Raw genomic sequence first — 21,792 nt, forward strand, 5'->3', positions numbered from 1 at the left:
CTGCAGAAACTAGATGGTTCTATGATAAAGTGTTTTGAGAGGCAAGTGCAGTGTAATTTTTTCCCTAGTGGAAACACGAGGCCTGGTTATAAATTAGAGAGTCTGTGAATTTCTTAAATTCTGTAGGTTTTCCTAGATGACAACTTGAAAAATAATTAACATAAACATATTTCAATCACCTGGATGACCATCCTCTTATAACTAAATACACTGCCATGACATTTCAGAGCCCTAAACTATCAAACTGGCACCAAGTGGCAGTACTTCATCACAGCTTATGAAAACAGACATATGTAGGATTAACAATGAGTAACCAATTGCAAGTGAAGGTCAAATGACACTACAAAGTATTACCTGAAGGGCTATTCTGAAAAAGTTAGAATAGAGAAAAGCATCAGTGGAACAGAGTTATCAAAAAGCACACGGCAATACAGGCATGCCAGAGTCAAAAGAACTGTGAAATAACAGCTACAGATTCAGCCTGCAATTGGTATTTTCATTTCAGCAAAAAACTTCATCTTTCACATTATTAATGTCATTAATTTTTAATCTACTCATTTTTCTAAGTTTTGCTTGTATTTAATTTATAATTTTTTTAAGTCTTTAAGAAGTATATAATAGGTATAAGCTTAAGGGATTTATGTGTAAACCTAGTTAAATAGTCTTATACTAAAAATAAATAAATATCATGTATGGGGCATTAATTTTTCCTTTAGAAGGAGAGTCTATTCATTACTCAGGTTTGAGAAACACTAGCTTTAGAATTCAAAAAGAACCAGAATTCAGAGTTTTATTTCATTGCCAACTGCCTGTGTGACTAGGATAATAACTTAATCACTCTGGATTCAGTGTAGTCACCTACAAAGTGGCAGAGTAATACTTAAGTCACATGGTGCAATAATTAAATGAATTAACGTACGTAAGTTCTTTATGTACATTATGAAATCGTTGTCTAGACACGATGCTTGGACACAGAATAAACAGTCAATAAATGTAGCCGCTGTTGTTAATAATATCATCATCATTATTATCTTTATTCTTCTTATTAATCAAATGTCTTAGCAGTTGCTGGGAACTCCTAAGTCATTTTCCTATTTGCCATTCGGCAGTTCACCCTACTTTTCAAACTGGATCACCACATTCTTCTCTTTTTATTTACTTGGCCCCAAAAGCCAAAACTAGTTAACAGTTCTCTTTGCCCTCTTTTGATGGAAATCGTATCTCTACAAAAATTATACTCAACTCTATTCTATGCATCCAATATAGTTCTGTAGTTTGCCACCTTCTATATTCTGTTATCACTATTGCACTGCTTTTTCATATCCAGCTGTTTGGATCCAGTTCTGCCCACACTGAACTGTACGGTTAACCTTGGGCAAATAACTCAGAATTACTTTAGGTCTCAGTTTCCTTAGCTGTAAAATTAGTGTGAGGACTTTGTCTCCGAGGTCTCAGCTACCTCTCTGGTTATATGACTTATCATTCCCCTGAACTATAATTTCCAAAACTTACCCCTGTTCAACCTGACTGCCTCAATAAACCTATTTCAGTGAATGTGAAGTGCTTATGTCCCCTCAACCTCAGTTCAATTCTCTTCCTATGTAAACAAAACAAAACCCGTTAGTTATTTCTCCAAATTCTCTCCTTAACTGTATACTAGTATATAAGGTTTTTTTAATTGCAACAGCCCTAAAATGTACCTTTAGCTTTCATATGATATAATCATTTTACTCTTTTAAATACATTTGTCTATGATTTTTATTGCCATTTACACAATATAGTTTCAAGGGCAGCTACAATTTTTCTCTCTTTTTTTTTTTTCAGAGGGCATCTCTCATATTTATTGATCAAATGGTTGTTAACAACAATAAAATTCTGTATAGGGGGGTCAATGCTCAATGCACAATCATTAATCCATCTCAAGCCTAATTCTCATCAGTCTCCAATCTTCTGAAGCATAACGAACAAGTTTTTACATGGTGAACGAATTCTTACATAGTGAATAAATTCTTAAATGGTGAACAGTACAAGGGCATTCATCACAGAAACTTTCGGTTTTGATCACGCATTATAAACTATAAACAATCAGGTCAAATATGAATATTCGTTTGATTTTTATACTTGATTTATATGTTGATCCCACATTTCTCCCTTTATTATTATTATTATTTTTATTTTTAATAAAATGCTGAAGAGGTAGGTAGATGCAAGATAAAGGTAGAAAACATACTTTAGTGCTGTAAGAGGGCAAATGTAGATGATCAGGTGTGTGCCTATGGACTAAGTATTAATCCAAGCTAGACAAGGGCAGCAAAACATCCACGGATGCAGAAGATTTCTCTCAAAGCAGGGGGGATGAGCTTCTGAGCCTCACCTCTGTTGATCCCCAAATTCTCACCTGATGGCCCCCCTGCGACTGTGCCTGTCTTAGGTTGTTCCTCCCTTGAGGAATCTTACCCGTCTCTGGCTAACAAGTCATCTTCCGGAGCCATACAGGGAAATGTAAAGTTGGTAAGTGAGAGAGAAGCCATATTGTTTGAAAAGGTTAGCTTTTTACTTCTTTGCAGATTTATGCCCTGTGGCTTCTATGCCCAGCACTTGTCTCGAGGTATCTTTACCACCTGGAGGAATTATGATACTCGGTAAATTCGATATGAGGCACGAATTCTATTTAGTTGTAATTAGGAAGGAAGAAGAAAAGCTATAGAGGTAGCATATGGAAGAAAACATGGGAGGATTGATTATTTCTTTAACATATCTTCTTGTAGAGTACCTTAAGTATGTATAGGTTTTAAACTACTAACTAATTTGCACACACATATTAACATAATAGGAATACGGTGACATAAACAAAGCAAATCTATAATTACCATCCATCTCCAGTGAAGCCAAGAAAACCATTTAGGCACCCTAGGCATTTGTGAAAATTTATCTATGATATGATGGATATTGTCCAACTGTACTTGAACAGTCTGAGAGAAATCAGACAAATTAAAGTAGCCCATTTCTGGGATCTGTTCACATCCCATATGTTCTTTTAACCGTAGATAGTCTATAGTCATAAGATTGTGGAGTGCTACAACTTGCACCCCTCCCTACTCCTGGTTGAGTTCAACAGTGCAGATCCGGTCAAATTCGTTGTCTCACTGTATGCATATGCCAGCCTAGACATCTCCCTCCTCATTCCAATGGCAAGTCCAGGAAACGGTGGGCTGGATGCAGCCACAACCGCAGCATCGCCCAGATCCCTGTGGAGGCTTTTTGATGATCATACCCTGGCACAAGTCCTCCAGAGAGTGCTGATGCCAGAAGCTCCTCCTCATATCGTATCTTATTTCATTTTCTGGGTATCCAAGCTAGGCCTTGATCTTCTGCATAGAAACAAACAGACCCTTTGCCCACACTTTGACATGCCCTCTATACCACTGCGCAGAACTCATGGGAGGTCAGCACACAGGAACTGCTTTTTTTTTTTTTATTAAGAGAAAGGAATATTATCAGAAAAGAGTACCACCATAGCTGACCATCTGAAACCCTTTAAGTGATCAACATTAAGGATATTTAAAGCATGTGTTGATCTTTGATTTACCAATAGTTTTATCCTATCAAGGAGTAATCCCCCTTTTCTTTCTTTGTTTCTTTTTTTTCCCTTTAATCTTTAATCTACACTTACATGAAGAATACTATGTTTACTATGCTCTCCCCTATATCAGGTCCCCCCTAACAACCACATTACGGTTACTGTCCCTCAGCTTAGCAAAATGTTGTAGAATCACTAGTTGTCCTCTCTGTGTTGCGCAGCCCACCCTCCCCTTTCTCCCTCCCCCCCATGCATGCTAATCTTAATACCCCCTTCTTCTTTCCCCCCCTTATCCCTCCCTGCCCACCCATCCTCCCCAGTTCCTTTCCCTTTGGTACCTGTTAGTCCATTTTTGGGTTCTGTAATTCCGCTGCTGTTTTGTTTCTTCAGTTTTTCCTTTGTTCTTATACTCCTCAGATGAGTGAAATCATTTATTTAGTATTTCTCTTTCTCCGCTTGGCTTATTTCACTGAGCATAATACTCTCCAGCTCCATCCATGTTGCTGCAAATGGTTGGATTTTTCCACTTCTTATGGCTGAGTAGTATTCCATTGTGTATATGTACCACATCTTCTTTATCCATTCACCTACCGATGGACATTTAGGTAGCTTCCAATTCTTGGCTACTGTAAATAGTACTGTGATAAACATAGGGGTGCATCTGTCTTTCTCAAACTTGATTGCTGCGTTCTTAGGGTAAATTCCTAGGAGTGGAATTCCTGGGTCAAATGGTAGGTCTGTTTTGAGCATTTTGATGAACCTCCATACTGCTTTGCACAATGGTTGAAATAATTTACATTCCCACCAGCAGTGTAGGAGGGTTCCCATTTCTCCACAGCCTCGCCAGCATTTGTTGTTGTTTGGCTTTTGGATGGCAGCTATCCTTACTGGTGTGAGGTGATACCTCATTGTAGTTTTAATTTGCATTTCTCTGATAATTAGCGATGTGGAGCATCTTTTCATGTGTCTCTTGGCCATCTGTATTTCTTTTTTAGAGAACTGTCTGTTCAGCTCCTCTGCCCATTTTTTAATTGGGTTATTTGTTTTCTGTCTGTTGAGGCGTGTGAGTTCTTTATATATTCTGGACGTCAGGCCTTTATTGGATCTGTCATTTTCAAATATATTCTCCCATACTGTAGGGTTCCTTTTTGTTCTATTGATGGTGTCTTTTGCTGTACAGAAGCTTTTCAGCTTAATGTAGTCCCACTTGCTCATTTTTGCTGTTGTTTTCCTTGCCCGGGGATATATGTTTAAGAAGAGGTCACTCATATTTATGTCTAAGAGGTTTTTGCCTATGTTTTTTTCCAAGAGTTTAATGGTTTCATGACTTACGTTCAGGTCTTTGATCCATTTTGAGTTTACCTTTGTATATGGGGTTAGACAATGGCCCAGTTTCATTCTCCTACATGTGGCTGTCCAGTTTTGCCAGCACCATCTGTTGAAGAGACTGTCATTTTGTCATTGTATGTCCATGGCTCCTTTATCAAATATTAATTGACCATATATGTTTGGGCTAATTTGTGGAGTCTCTAATCTGTTCCACTGGTCTGTGGCTCTGTTCTTGTGCCAGTACCAAATTGTCTTGATTACTATGGCTTTGTAGTAGAGCTTGAAGTTGGGGAGTGAGATTCCCCCTACTTTATTCTTCTTTTTCAGGATTGCTTTGGCTATTCAGGGTCTTTGGTGTTTCCATATGAATTTTTGAATTGTTTGTTCCAATTCATTGAAGAATGTTGCTGGTAATTTGAGAGGGATTGCATCAAATCTCTATATTACTTTGGGCAGGATGGCCATTTTGACGATATTAATTCTTCCTAGCCATGAGCATGGGATGAATTTCCATTTGTTAGTGTCCCCTCTAATTTCTCTTAAGAGTGACTTGTAGTTTTCAGGGTATAGGTTTTTCACTTCTTTGGTAACGTTTATTCCTAGGTATTTTATTCTTTTTGAGGCAATGGTGAATGGAATTGTTTTCCTGATTTCTCTTTCTATTGATTCATTGTTAGTGTATAGGAAAGCTACAGATTTGTGTGTGTTAATTTTGTATCCTGCAACTTTGCTGTATTCCGATATCAGTTCTAGTAGTTTTGGAGTGGAGTCTTTAGGGTTTTTTATGTACAATATCATGTCATCTGCAAATAGTGACAGTTTAACTTCTTCTTTACCAATCTGGATTCCTTGTATTTCTTTGTTTTGTCTGATTGCCGTGGCTAGGACCTCCAGTACTATGTTAAATAACAGTGGGGAGAGTGGGCATCCCTGTCTTGTTCCCGATCTCAGAGGAAATGCTTTCAGCTTCTCGCTGTTCAGTATAATGCTGGCTGTGGGTTTATCATATATGGCCTTTATTATGTTGAGGTACTTGCCCTCTATTCCCATTTTGCTGAGAGCTTTTATCATGAATGGATGTTGAATTTTGTCAAATGCTTTTTCAGCATCTATGGAGATGATCATGTGGTTTCCTTCTTTCTTTTTGTTGATGTGGTGGATGATGTTGATGGATTTTCGAATGTTGTACCATCCTGGCATCCCTGGGATGAATCCCACTTGGTCATGGTGTACGATCCTTTTGATATACTGTTGAATTCTGTTTGCTAATATTTTATTGAGTATTTTTGCATCTACATTCATCAGGGATATTGGTCTGTAATTTTCTTTTTGGTGGGGTCTTTGCCTGGTTTTGGTATTAGGGTGATGTTGGCTTCATAGAATAAGTTTGGGAGTATTCCCTCCTCTTCTATTTTTTGGAACACTTTAAGGAGAATGGGTATTATGTCTTCTCTGTGTGTCTGATAAAATTCCGAGGTAAATCCGTCCAGCCCCGGGGTTTTGTTCTTGGGTAGTTTTTTGATTACCGATTCAATTACTTTGCTCATAATTGGTTTGTTTAACTTTTGTGTTTCTTCCTTGGTCAGTCTTGGGAGGTTGTATTTTTCTACGAAGTTGTCCATTTCTTCTAGGTTTTCCAGCTTGTTGGCATATAGGTTTTCATAGTAGTCTTTAATAATTCTTTGTATTTCTGTGGAGTCAGTCGTGATTTTTCCATTTTCATTTCTGATTATGTTCATTTGTGTTGATTCTCTTTTTCTCTTAATAAGTTTGGCTAGAGGCTTATCTCTTTCGTTTATTTTCTCAAAGAACCAGCTCTTGGTTTCGTTGATTTTTGCTATTGTTTTATTCTTCTCCATTTTGTTTATTTCTTCTCTGATCTTTATTATGTCCCTCCTTCTGCTGACTTTAGGCCTCATTTGTTCTTCTTTTTCCAGTATCGATAATTGTGATGTTAGACTATTCATTTGGGATTGTTCTTCCTTCTTCAAGCGTGCCTGGATTGCTATATACTTTCCTCTTAAGACTGCTTTCGCTGCGTCCCACAGAAGTTGGGGCTTAGTGTTGTTGTTGTCATTTGTTTCTATATATTCTTTGATCTCTATTTTGATTTATTCATTGATCCATTGATTATTTAGTAGCATGTTGTTAAGCCTCCATGTGTTTGTGAGCCTTTTTGTTTTCTTTGTAGAATTTATTTCTAGTTTTATACCTTTGTGGTCTGAAAAATTGATTGTTAGAATTTCAATCTTTTTGAATTTACTGAGGCTCTTTTTGTGAGCTAGTATGTGGTCTATTCTGGAGAATGTTCCATGTGCACTTGAGAAGAATGTATATCCTGTTGCTTTTGGATGTAGAGTTCTATAGATGTCTATTAGGTCCATCTGTTCTAGTGTGTTGTTCAGTGCCTGTGTGTCCTTACTTATTTTCTGCCCAGTGGGTCTATCCTTTGGGGTGAGAGGTGTGTTGAAGACTCCTACAATGAATGCATTGCAGTCTATTTCCCTCTTTAGTTCTGTTAGTATTTGCTTCACATATGCTGGTGCTCCTGTATTGGGTGCATATGTATTTAGAATGGTTATATCCTCTTGTTGGACTGAGCCCTTTATCATTATTCAGTGTCCTTCTTTATCTCTTGTTACTTTCTTTGTTTTGAAGTCTATGTTGTCTGATATTAGTACTGCAACCCCTGCTGTCTTCTCACTGTTGTTTGCCTGAAATATGTTTTTCCATCCCTTGACTTTTAGTCTATGCTTGTCTTTGGGTTTAAGGTGAGTTTCTTGTAAGCAGCATATAGATGGGTCTTGCTCTTTTATCCATTCTATTACTCTATGTCTTTTGATTCGTGCATTAAGTCCATTTACATTTAGGGTGACTATTGAGAGATATGTACTTATTGCCATTGCAGGCTTTAGATTCGTGGTTACCAAAGGTTCAAGGTTAGCTTCTTTAGTATCTTACTGCCTAACTTAGCTTGCTTATTGAGCTGTTATATACACTGTCTGGAGATTCTTTTCTTCTCTCCCTTCTTATTCCTCCTCCTCCATTCTTCATATGTTGTATGTTTTGTTCTGCTCTTTTTAGGAGTGCTCCCATCTAGAGCAGTCCCTGTAGGATGCCCTGTAGAGGTGGTTTGTGGGAAGCAAATTCCCTCAGCTTTTGCTTGTCTGGGAATTGTTTAGTCCCGCCATCTTATTTAAATGATAGTCGTGCTGGATACAGTATCCTTGGTTCAAGGCCCTTCTGTTTCATTGCATTAAGTATATCATGCCATTCTCTTCTGGCCTGTAGGGTTTCTGTTGAGAAGTCTAATGTTAGCCTGATGGGTTTTCCTTTATAGGTGACCTTTTTCTCTCTAGCTGCCTTTAAAACTCTTTCCTTGTCCTTGATCCTTGCCATTTTAATTACTATGTGTCTTGGTGTTGTCCTCTTTGGATCCTTTCTGTTGGGTGTTCTGTGTAATTCCATGGTCTGTTTGATTATTTCCTCCCCCAGTTTGGGGAAGTTTTCAGCAATTATTTCTTCAAAGAGACTTTCTATCCCTTTTCCTCTTTCTTCTTCTTCTGGTACCCCTATAATACGAATATTATTCCTTTTGCGTTGGTCACATAGTTCTCTTAGTGTTGTTTCATTCCTGGAGATCCTTTTATCTCTCTCTATGTCAGCTTCTATACGTTCCTGTTCTCTGGCCTCTATTCCTTCAATGACCTCTTGCATCTTATCCATTCTGCTTATAAATCCTTCCAGGGATTGTTTCACTTCTATGATCTCCTTCGTGACATCTGTGATCTCCCTCTGGACTTCATCCCATTGCTCTTGCATTTTTCTCTGCATCTCATCCCATTGCTCCTGCATTTTTCTCTGCATCTCTGTCAGCATGTTCATGCTTTTTATTTTGAATTCTTTTTCAGGAGTACTGGTTAGGTCTGTCTCCTTGTCAGGTGTTGTCTCTGTGATCTTTGTCTGCCTGTAGTTTTGCCTTTTCATGGTGATAGAGATAGTTTGCAGAGCTGGTACGAGTGACCACTGTAAGCGCTTCCCTTCTTCTTGGTTTGTGGCCTTCCACTCCTGGGAGAATAGCGACCTCTAGTGGCTATGCTTGTCAGCTGTGCGCAGACAGGACTTCTGCTACCTGCCCGTTTGCTATGGAGTTTATCTCCGCTGTTGCTGTGGGCATGGCCTGGCTGGGGCTGCTCCTCCAAAGTGGTGGAGCCCCCCTTCGCAAGGCGCTGGGTTCTTGCAGGTGTGGATGTGGTCTGGATGTTGTCCTGTGTCCTCTGGTCTCTATTTTAGGAAGAGTTTTCTTTGTTATATTTTCATAGCTCTATGTGTTTTTGGGAGGAGATTTCCACTGCTCTACTCACGCCGCCATCCTGGCTCTGCCCTCCTTTCATTTTTTTAAACAATCAAAACTAATGACAAAATGCTTTGCACAAGAAAACACTTAACAAAGATTTGGTGATTTAAACAGTTTTCCATATTTCAAATCATCAATCCTAGGCCACTGGAGCATGAACTCTTTGTTGGTAACTCCTTGAAATAGGAGTCAAGAGCTATGGATTCTGGTTTGGTTGATGAAATAAAACCTTGACCAGCTCACTAATCTCAATATATCTCAAATAACTACTCTATAAAATGAACTTATTTCAATTGTTCCTGTTTAATTTAAAGAGCTGTTAACTTAAAAAAAAAAAGTCTGTAAAAGTGTTATAAAAATGTTTGCTGACATCATTTTGATAGCTTTAAGATCCTGAAGAGAGACATTAAATTGACTTGGCTTTCTATGTACTTAAACCTAACATAGTATTACAAATAAGCATACATGCCATCTGAGTTTCTTTACAAAGTAATCTAAATAGCACCATTTATGTACAAATAACAATTTTTGACAAGGACAGTGACCATCTTTTATGTCTTGCCAATGCTCACAAAACATGTAAACATTCCATCGGACTACTAGTCACATTTATAAAAGATTTTTTGGTGTAAGTTTTTTTTCTGATATACATGTTCTTATGACTAAGTCCTTAATCACAATGCAATAAGTCTTTAGGACACTGTTCTGAGACAAAAAAAAAAATGGTATTCCTTCTTAAAGAATATAAAAACATAACTGGCCCACAGATAAATCACTAAGTATTTTGTTCTACCAAATTTTAATACATCATAAAGTAACCATTTCAGACAGCCTTACAGTGACCTTTAGAATTTATGACAGGGAAACAGTGCAAACAAAAAACACAAAACCTCCCATAAAATTAAATTTAATCATTAATCAATCTGTGTCTCACAATCCAGATTTTTAAAATTTAAAGGAATTATATAATCTTTTTTGTTACATATCTTCTAAAATATGTTCTCCAAATCTGACACTACATTTTATGGTTCTTGGCTTTCTACTTGATAAATTTTAATTTTTCTCAGGGCCTATGGAGCATGAACCAATATAAACTAGCCTAGATTTTCCCACTTTATACCATCACTGATGATGTCACTTCACTTTTGTGATAGAGGGTTTGTTAGAAAACTTGTGCTCCCTCTATTGACCATAATGTCCCGAGCAACAAAGAGAATACTTAGTTTGCAATAACAGAATTATGTTCTGGGGGTAAAAAAACACAGTACCATAAACATCTATCTCAAGAATCTCACAGAGACTTTTATATTCACTTTCTAGGGTAAATGTCTAGGTCCAAACAATTCAATAATACTGTTTAAATGCTATTTCCCAAACTGTAATCTTTTTAAAAGGCTTTTTATCAGCTGAGATTTACTAAAAAGGTTAATTGTCTGGTGGATTCTGGAAAATATGTAAACAACCTAAAAATAAGTATTTAGAGTATTGTCTTAATTGCTAATTCTCTTGACTATTAAGAGGAAAATCTATAACTGCATATCTGGACTTGGGTCAAAGTTCAGACTAGTTAAACAGTTAAAACAGATTATTCAAGATGTTAAACTGATCATAATTACACCACTGTGGAACTATTCAACTATGCCATTCTAAGTCTCCAGGGCATAAATTGTATGTAATTTCCATGCCTGACTGAGAACTTCAGTGCTGGAATATAAAGAATAAAAAAAAATTGCTTGTAATTATACCTGGACAAGTAATTCTGTACCTCACAACTCTTGAGCACATCAATGTAAAGTCAACTAAAACTTAAAAGAACAAATTAACTGCTATTTTTCCTGTTAACAGTACTCAAATATTTAGTACTGATTCTCCTTGATTTAAATATACTTACAGCAAAAGAAAATAATCCTTCAACTTCTGCTATCTTAACATAAATAATACCAAATATACAATCGATAACTATAGAATAGATTGTCTTTGACTGTTTTTCAGCTCTCCCCTGTCTTTCACCATTATAGGCTCCTAACTCCCTGAATTATAAACATTATTTGCTGTAAGATCTGTCTCTCATGCTCATCCGCCCCCACTTCTGAGGTAACACCAGTGAAGTTAAGATAAAAACCTTGTTTCTTTCCAGTCTTAAGTCCATCTTTATGCTGATCAGCAAATACCTCAGGGAGCCTACAGTTTGCACACACATCTCTACAACTCAGAAAGCTCTTTTGCTCTTCTGTGAGAGTCTATTCATATTTGACTCTTAGATTTAATATTTTGCATTTCAAATTTCATTAGATGTGCATATAGCTCAGCCTGCCCATGCTCACAGTGAGCCACCACAAAAGGCTGTTAGTTTAATAATGGAACATATTCCTTTTTACATACATTATTGCTCTAATATAAACTCCAGAGAGAACTGCTATTCCCTGATTACCCTAACTTTATTTAACCAGGAATACTTCAAGAAATAGAGACTGAGACTTTGTACAGAAAAGCTTTGCTCCTTTTCTAAATTCTGTCATACTTAAGATATGAAAACATTCTTCAGAGCTACACTTCAAATTCTGATCAAATTGATAACATATGTGATCAAAGGCAAAAAATTTTTTAATGACATATTGTGGGACTTGTGCTTTTTCTATATATAAATGTTAATGGATTTAAAAGTAGTTTTTAATATGAACCTGACTACTCACTGGCCATTATACTATGCATTGAACTTTCAGACATTACAGAATTTTAGTTGTCTGGCATACTGTAAAGGAAGTGCCCAGAAACTCTTAAATGACAAAACTGAATGAATTATCTCAGAAGTTTCCCATCTGAACACAGGCTATATGATCAAGAAATTCGAGTATCAGATAAGTTGGTCTAGATGAAATGATTCTGAAAAGCTAACCACAAAAGAATCATTTTAGACAGGTTTTAAAAATCCCGAATCTTGGGGGCGGAGCCAGGGTGGCGGCGTGAGTAGAGCAGTGGAAATCTCCTCCCAAAAACACATAGAGCTATGAAAATATAACAAAGAAAAATCTTCCTAAAATAGAGACCACAGGACACAGGACAACATCCAGACCACATCCACACCTGCAAGAACCCAGCGCCTTGCGAAGGGGGTAAGATACAAGCCCCGGCCCGGCGGGACCCGAGTGCCCCTCCCCCCAGCTCCCGGCGGGTGGAGAGAAACCGGAGTGGTTTTTTTTTTTTTTTTTTTTGGCGAGCGCTTTTTGGAAGCCTTAGAGGGACGGACCCCCGTTGCTGGGGAGGCAGGGTGGTGGGACCAGTGAGCAGGTGCCTGGGAATGGCGCCGGAGGACAAAGAATATCCCGTGTTTCTCCCTGCGGGACCGGCGGGCGGGTGCCTGAGACCAGTGCCTGAGGACGGAGGAGGTCGCGCGTTTTTCCCCTTTTTTGTTTTCTCTTTTTGGCGAGTGCTTTTTGGAAGCCTTGAAAGGACGGGGACCCCAGTGCTAGGGAGGCAGGGTGGCGGGACTGGTGAGCAGGTGCCTGGGACTGGCGCCTGAGGACAAAGAATATCCCATGTTTTTCCCTGCGGGACCGGTGGGCGGGTGCCTGAGACCGGCACTTGAGGACAGAGGAAATCGCGCATTTTTCCCCTTTTTTTCTCTCTTTTCTGCGAGTGCTTTTTGGAAGCCTAAAAGGGACAGGGACCCCGGTGCTAGGGAGGCAGGGCGGCGGGACTGGTGAGCGGGTGCCTGGGACCAGTGCCTGAGGACAAAGAATATCGAGCGTTCCTTCCCTGCGGGACCGGTGGGTGGGTGCTTTTTGGAAGCCTTGAAAGGACAGGGACCCTGGTGCTAGGGAGACAGGGCAGCAGGACCAGTGAGCGGGTGCCTGGGACCGGCACCTGAGGACAAAAAAAAAAAAAAAAAAATCGCTTGTTTTCTCCTTTTTTTTTTTTTTTTTTCTTTCTGTTCCCTCTCTCATTGTTGCTGTTGTTGTTTTGGTTTGGAGAGTGGTTTTTGGAAGTCTTAAAGGGGCAGGAGAGGTGACTTAGACCAGAGGCAGGGAATCTGGGGATCTCTGGGCACTCTAACCCCCTGGGCAGCAGGGAGCACAGAGGCCCCTTACGGAGATAAATAGCCTCCTGGCGGCACCGCCTCGAACGGGGCTCCACCATTTTGAAGGAAGAGCCCCAGCCAGGCCAAGCCCACAGCAACAGCGGAGATAAACCCCAAAGCAACTGGGCAGGAAGCAGAAGCCCTGTCTGCGCACAGCTGCCCAGCACAAGCAACTAGAGGTCGCTATTCTCCCAGGAAAAGGCTACAAACCAACAAGAAGGGAAGCTCTTCCAGCGGTCACTTGTACCAGCTCTGCAAACTATCTCTATCACCATGAAAAGGCAAAACTACAGGCAGACAAAGATCACAGAGACAACACCTGAGAAGGAGACAGACCTAATTAGTCCTCCTGAAAAAGAATTCAAAATAAAAATCATGAACATGCTGACAGAGATGCAGAGAAAAATGCAAGAGCAATGGGATGAGATGCAGAGAAAAATGCAAGAGCAGTGGGATGAGATGCAGAGAAAAATGCAAGAGTAGTGGGATGAAGTCCAGAAGGAGATCACAGATGTCAGGAAAGAGATCACAGAAGTGAAACAATCCCTGGAAGGATTTATAAGCAGAATGGATAAGATGCAAGAGGCCATTGAAGGAATAGAAGCCAGAGAACAGGAACGTATAGAAGCTGACGTAGAGAGAGATAAAAGGATCTCCAGGAATGAAACAACACTAAGAGAAATGTGTGACCAAACCAAAAGGAATAACATTCGTATTATAGGGATACCAGAAGAGGAAGAAAGAGGAAAAGGGATACAAAGTGTCTTTGAAGAAATAATTGCTGAAAACTTCCCCAAACTGGGGGAGGAAATAATCGAACAGACCATGGAATTACACAGAACACCCAACAGAAAGGATCCAAGGAGGACAACACCAAGACACATATTAATTAAAATGGCAAGGATCAAGGACAAAGAAAGAGTTTTAAAGGCAGCTAGAGAGAAAAAGGTCACCTATAAAGGAAAACCAATCAGGCTAACATCAGACTTCTCAACAGAAACTCTACAGGCCGAAGAGAATGGCATGATATACTTAATGCAATGAAACAGAAGGGCCTTGAACCAAGGATACTGTATCCAGCACGACTATCATTTAAATATGATGGTGGGATCAAACAATTCCCAGACAAGCAAAAGCTGAGGGAATTTGCTTCCCACAAACCACCTCTACAGGGCATCCTACAGGGACTGCTCTAGATGGGAGCACCCCTAAAAGAGCACAGAACAAAACACACAACATACGAAGAATGGAGGAGGAGGAATAAGAAGGGAGAGAAGAAAAGAATCTCCAGACAGTGTATATAACAGCTCAATAAGCGAGCTAAGTTAGGCAGTAAGATACTAAAGAAGCTAACCTTGAACCTTTGGTAACCACGAATCTAAAGCCTGCAATAGCAATAAGTACATATCTCTCAATAGTCACCCTAAATGCAAATGGACTTAATGCACCAATCAAAAGACAAAGAGTAATAGAATGGATAAAAAAGCAAGACCCATCTATATGCTGCTTACAAGAAACTCACCTTAAACCCAAAGATAAGCATAGACTAAAAGTCAAGGGATGGAAAAACATATTTCAGGAAACAACAGTGAGAAGACAGCAGGGGTTGCAGTACTAATATCAGACAAAATAGACTTCAAAACAAAGAAAGTAACAAGAGATAAAGAAGGACACTACATAATGATAAAGGGCTCAGTCCAACAAGAGGATATAACCATTCTAAATATATATGCACCCAATACAGGAGCACCAGCATATGTGAAGCAAATACTAACAGAACTAAAGAGGGAAATAGATTGCAATGTATTCATTGTAGGAGACTTCAACACACCACTCACCTCAAAGGATAGATCCACCGGGCAGAAAATAAGTAAAGACACACAGGCACTGAACAACACACTAGAACAGATGGACCTAATAGACATCTATGGAACTCTACATCCAAAAGCAACAGGATATACATTCTTCTCAAGTGCACATGGAACATTCTCCAGAATAGACCACATACTAGCTCACAAAAAGAGGCTCAGTAAATTCCAAAATATTGAAATTCTACCAACCAATTTTTCAGACCACAAAGGTATGAAAGTAGAAATAAATTCTACAAAGAAAACAAAAAGGCTCACAAACACATGGAGGCTTAACAACATGCAACTAAATAATCAATGGATCAATGAACAAATCAAAATAGAGATCAAGGAATATATAGAAACAAATGACAAGAACAACACTAAGCCCCAACTTCTGTGGGATGCAGCGAAAGCAGTCTTAAGAGGAAAGTATATAGCAATCCAGGCACACTTGAAGAAGGAAGAACAATCCCAAATGAATAGTCTAACATCACAATTATTAAAACTGGAAAAAGAAGAACAAATGAGGCCTAAAGTCAGCAGAAGGAGGGACATAATAAAGATCAGAGAAGAAATAAACAAAATTGAGAAGAATAAAACAATAGCAAAAATCAACGAAACCAAGAGCTGGTTCTTTGAGAAAATAAACAAAATAGATAAGCCTCTAGCCCAACTTACTAAGAGAAAAAGAGAGTCAACACAAATCAACATAATCAGAAATGAGAATGGAAAAATCACAACAGACTCCACAGAAATACAAAGAATTATTAAAGACTACTATGAAAACCTATATGCCAACAAGCTGGAAAACCTAGAAGAAATGGACAACTTCCTAGAAAAATACAACCTCCCAAGACTGACCAAGGAAGAAACACAAAAGTTAAACAAACCAATTACAAGCAAAGAAATTGAAACAGTAATCAAAAAACTACCCAAGAACAAAACCCCGGGGCCGGACGGATTTACCTCGGAATTTTATCAGACACACAGAGAAGACATAATACCCATTCTCCTTAAAGTGTTCCACAAAATACAAGAAGAGGGAATACTCCCAAACTCATTCTATGAAGCCAACATCACCCTAATACCAAAACCAGGAAAAGACCCCACCAAAAAAGAAAATTACAGACCAATATCCCTGATGAATGTAGATGCAAAAATACTCAATAAAATATTAGCAAACAGAATTCAACAGTATATCAAAAGGATCATACACCATGACCAAGTGGGGTTCATCCCAGGGATGCAAGGATGGTACAACATTCGAAAATCCATCAACATCATCCACCACATCAACAAAAAGAAAGACAAAAACCACATGATCATCTCCATAGATGCTGAAAAAGCATTTGACAAAATTCAACATCCATTCATGATAAAAACTCTCAGCAAAATGGGAATAGAGGGCAAGTACCTCAACATAATAAAGGCCATAAATGATAAACCCACAGCCAGCATTATACTGAACAGCGAGAAGCTGAAAGCATTTCCACTGAGATCGGGAACCATACAGGGATGCCCACTCTCCCACTGTTATTTAACATAGTACTGGAGGTCCTAGCCACGGCAATCAGACAAAACAAAGAAATACAAGGAATCCAGATTGGTAAAGAAGAAGTTAAACTGTCACTATTTGCAGATGATATGATACTGTACATAAAAAACCCTAGACTCCACTCCAAAACTACTAGAACTGATATCGGAATACAGCAAAGTTGCAGGATACAAAATTAACACACAGAAATCTGTAGCTTTCCTATACACTAACAACGAATCAATAGAAAGAGAAATCAGGAAAACAATTCCATTCACCATTGCATCAAAAAGAATAAAATACCTAGGAATAAACCTAACCAAAGAAGTGAAAGACTTATACTCTGAAAACTACAAGTCACTCTTAAGAGAAATTAAAAGGGACACTAATAAATGGAAACTCATCCCATGCTCATGGCTAGGAAGAATTAATATAGTCAAAATGGCCATACTGCCCAAAGCAATATACAGATTTGATGCAATCCCTCTCAAATTACCAGCAACATTCTTCAATGAATTGGAACAAACAATTGAAAAATTCATATGGAAACACCAAAGACCCCGAATAGCCAAAGCAATCCTGAAAAAGAAGAATAAAGTAGGGGGGATCTCACTCCCCAACTTCAAGCTCTACTACAAAGCCATAGTAATCAAGACAATTTGGTACTGGCACAAGAACAGAGCCACAGACCAGTGGAACAGATTAGAGACCCCAGAAATTAACCCAAACATATATGGTCAATTAATATTTGATAAAGGAGCCATGGACATACAATGGCAAAATGACAGTCTCTTCAACAGATGGTGCTGGCAAAACTGGACAGCTACATGTAGGAGAATGAAACTGGACCATTGTCTAACCCCATATACAAAGGTAAACTCAAAATGGATAAAAGACCTGAACGTAAGTCATGAAACCATTAAACTCTTGGAAAAAAACATAGGCAAAAACCTCTTAGACATAAATATGAGTGACCTCTTCTTGAACATATCTCCCCGGGCAAGGAAAACAACAGCAAAAATGAGCAAGTGGGACTACGTTAAGCTGAAAAACTTCTGTACAGTGAAAGACACCATCAATAGAACAAAAAGGAACCCTACAGTATGGGAGAATATATTTGAAAATGACAGATCCGATAAAGGCTTGACGTCCAGAATATATAAAGAGCTCACACGCCTCAACAGACAAAAAACAAATAACCCAATTAAAAAATGGGCAGAGGAACTGAACAGACAGTTCTCCAAAAAAGAAATACAGATGGCCAAGAGACACATGAAAAGATGCTCCACATCGCTAATTATCAGAGAAATGGAAATTAAAACTACAATGAGGTATCACCTCACACCAGTAAGGATAGCTGCCATCCAAAAGACAAACAACAACAAATGTTGGCGAGGCTGTGGAGAAAGGGGAACCCTGCTACACTGCTGGTGGGAATGTAAATTAGTTCAACCATTGTGGAAAGCAGTATGGAGGTGCATCAAAATGCTCAAAACAGACCTACCATTTGACCCAGGAATTCCACTCCTAGGAATTTACCCTAAGAACGCAGCAATCAAGTTTGAGAAAGACAGATGCACTCCTATGTTTATCGCAGCACTATTTACAATAGTCAAGAATTGGAAGCAACCTAAATGTCCATCGGTAGATGAATGGATAAAGAAGATGTGGTACATATACACAATGGAATACTACTCAGCCATAAGAAGTGGAAAAATCCAACCATTTGCAGCAACATGGATGGAGCTGGAGAGTATTATGCTCAGTGAAATAAGCCAAGCGGAGAAAGAGAAATACCAAATGATTTCACTCATCTGAGGAGTATAGGAACAAAGGAAAAACTGAAGGAACAAAACAGCAGCAGAATTACAGAACCCAAAAATGGACTAACAGGTACCAAAGGGAAAGGAACTGGGGAGGATGGGTGGGCAGGGAGGGATAAGGGGGGGGAAGAAGAAAGGGGGTATTAAGATTAGCATGCATGGGGGGGAGGGAGCAAGGGGAGGGTGGGCTGCACAACACAGAGAGGACAAGTAGTGACTCTACAATATTTTGCTAAGCTGATGGACAGTAACCGTAATGTGGTTGTTAGGGGGGACCTGATATAGGGGAGAGCATAGTAAACATAGTATTCTTCATGTAAGTGTAGATTAAAAATTTAAAAAAAAAAAAAAAAAGAAAGAAAGAAAGAAAAGGGGGATTACTCCTTGATAGGATAAAAGTATTGGTAAATCAAAGATCAACGCATGCTTTAAATATCCTTAATGTTGATCACTTAAAGGGTGTCAGATGATCAGCTATGGAGGTACTCTTTTCTGATAATATTCCTTTCTCTTAATTAAAAAAAAAAAAAAAGCAGTTACTGTGTGCTGACCTCCAATGAGTTCTGCACAGTGGTATAGAGGGCATGTCAAAGTGTGGGCAAAGGGTCTGTTTGTTTCTATGCAGAAGATCAAGGCCTAGCTTGGATACCCAGAAAATGAACTAAGATACGATATGAGGAGGAGCTTCCGGCATCAGCACTCTCTGGAGGACTTGTGCCAGGGGATGATCATCAAAAAGCCTCCACAGGGATCTGGACGATGCTGCGGTTGTGGCTGCATCCAGCCCACAGTCTCCTGGACTTGCCATAAGAATGAGGAGGGAGATGTCTAGGCTGGCATGTGCATACAGTGAGACAATGAATTTGACCGGATCTGTACTGTTGGAACTCAACCAGGAGTTGGGAGGGGTGCAAGTTGTAGCACTCCAAAATCTCATGACTATAGACTATCTATGGTTAAAAGAACATATGGGATGTGAACAGATCCCAGAAATGGGCTGCTTTAATTTGTCTGATGGTTCAAGTACAGTTGGACAACATCCATCATATCATAGATAAATTTTCACAAATGCCTAGGGTGCCTAAATGGTTTTCTTGGCTTCACTGGAGATGGATGGTAATTATAGATTTGCTTTGTTTATGTCACCGTATTCCTATTATGTTAATATGTGTGTGCAAATTAGTTAGTAGTTTAAAACCTATACATACTTAAGGTACTCTACAAGAAGATATGTCAAAGAAATAATCAATCCTCCCAAGTTTCCTTCATATGCTACATCTATAGCTTTTCTTCTTCCTTCCTAATTACAATCCTTAAATAGAATTCGTGCCTCATATCGAATTTACCGAGTATCATAATTCCTCCAGGTGGTAAAGATACCTCGAGACAAGTGCTGGGCATAGAAGCCACAGGGCATAAATCTGCAAAGAAGTAAAAAGCTAACCTTTGCAAACAATATGGCTTCTCTCTCACTTACCAACTTTACATTTCCCTGTATGGCCCCGGAAGATGACTGGTTAGCCAGAGACGGGTAAGATTCCTCAAGGGAGGAACAACCTAAGACAGGCACAGTCGAAGGGGGGCCATCAGGTGAGAATTTGGGGATCAACAGAGGTGAGGCTCAGAACCTCACCCCCCCTGCTTTGAGAGAAATCTTCTGCATCCGTGGATGTCTTGCTGCCCTTGTCTAGCCTGGATTAATACTTAGTCCATAGGCACACACCTGATCATCTGATCATCTACATTTGCCTTCTTACAGCACTAAACTATGTTTTCTACCTTTATCTTGCATCTACCTACCACTTCAGCATTTTATTAAAAATAGAAATAATAATAATAATAGGAGAAATGTGGGATCAACATATAAATCAAGTACAAAAATCAAACGAATATTCATATTTGACCTGATTGTTTATAGGTCATATTGCATGATCAAAACCGAAAGTTTCTGTGATGACTGCCCTTGTACTGTTCACCATGTAAGAATTTATTCACTATGTAAGAATTCGTTCACCATGTAAGAACTTGTTCGTTATGCTCCAGAAGATTGGAGACTGACGAGAATTAGGCTTGAGATGGATTAATGATTGTACATTGAGCGTTGACCCCCCTATACTGAATTTTATTGTTGTTAAGAACCATTTGATCAATAAATATGAGAGATGCCCTCTCAAGAAAAAAAAATATATATATAAACAATTATAGACAAAATTAAAAAAAAAAAAAATCCCGAATCTTCCCATTTCATAGTTCAGAAGCTGTTAATTTTCAGACTATTTCCTTGAACTGTTAACTGACACACTATAACTTCTACCTATAATATATGTTAACTCAAATACAAGAGCTCTAAAAAGTTTATTTCTTCTTGAATTTAGATTGGAAACGTTGTTCATTAATCAATGTTATTATATTTAATTTTATAATTTGATTCCCAATCTACCAAGGACTGAAGTTAGAGACAGAGTGCCAGGAGTGCCCTAAAAAACCCTGGAATACAGTTCCTAGTTTTTAACATTTAGCTACAATTTGTGTAACAACAAAACAGAGTTACTTTGGAGAGAATTTTTATAATTTGATGAATAAAACAATAATTCTCTCCTACATCATGTGATTCTTGCCAAATATTCATTAATTATAATTCTGCCCAACATTTACATGGAAAGACAGTGAACCTGGAAGAAATCCAAAACTGACTGTCCTTTAAAGTTCCATTCTAAAAATTGGAAACAAATTAAGATTTAATCTTTGAATACTAGGAGAAGCCATGATCTAAGTCTCCCACCTTTAAGGTACAAGCACGTTTCTAGCTTTACAGTTTGAAGTTAATAAAATGCACAATTGTTGGGGAAACACAGCATTAAAATCTTAAGTAGTCAAATATTTTTTGAGTTTTCAATGGCTTACCAAAAGATTAATTAATATTGGATGTCTTTAAAGAATTAGTCTTTTAAATTACAATTAAGAATGGAAAAAAAAGTTATTTGAAAAAGTATTTTATTTAGTTCACCTGAAAAAAAGTATTTTATTTAGTTTAAGTGAAACCACTATATTACTTTTGCTTTGAAAAAGTAAATATCAGACAGTCAAGTAAACTATTTCAAATGATGACCTATGGTTATTCACTTGTTTAACAATGGCAACAGTAAGTTTCTGATCCTCCAAACCCCAACAGGTTTTCATAATATAAAAACTATTGTCCAAATTGGCAGTCAAAGAATGTTTGCATAAGAGAGATAACTGA

At 38.4% G+C, this 21,792-nt stretch overlaps 1 protein-coding gene across 9 annotated transcripts in view; it reads right to left on the reverse strand.

The window, feature by feature from the left end:
• The window catches only part of NUBPL (NUBP iron-sulfur cluster assembly factor, mitochondrial), a 259,893-nt gene that overhangs the window by 40,696 nt on the left and 197,405 nt on the right, over positions 1-21,792 (reverse strand). The window lies entirely within an intron of this gene.

The sequence above is a fragment of the Manis javanica genome, chromosome 8, assembly GCF_040802235.1.
Source record: "Manis javanica isolate MJ-LG chromosome 8, MJ_LKY, whole genome shotgun sequence".
NCBI classification, from domain to species: Eukaryota; Metazoa; Chordata; class Mammalia; order Pholidota; family Manidae; genus Manis; species Manis javanica.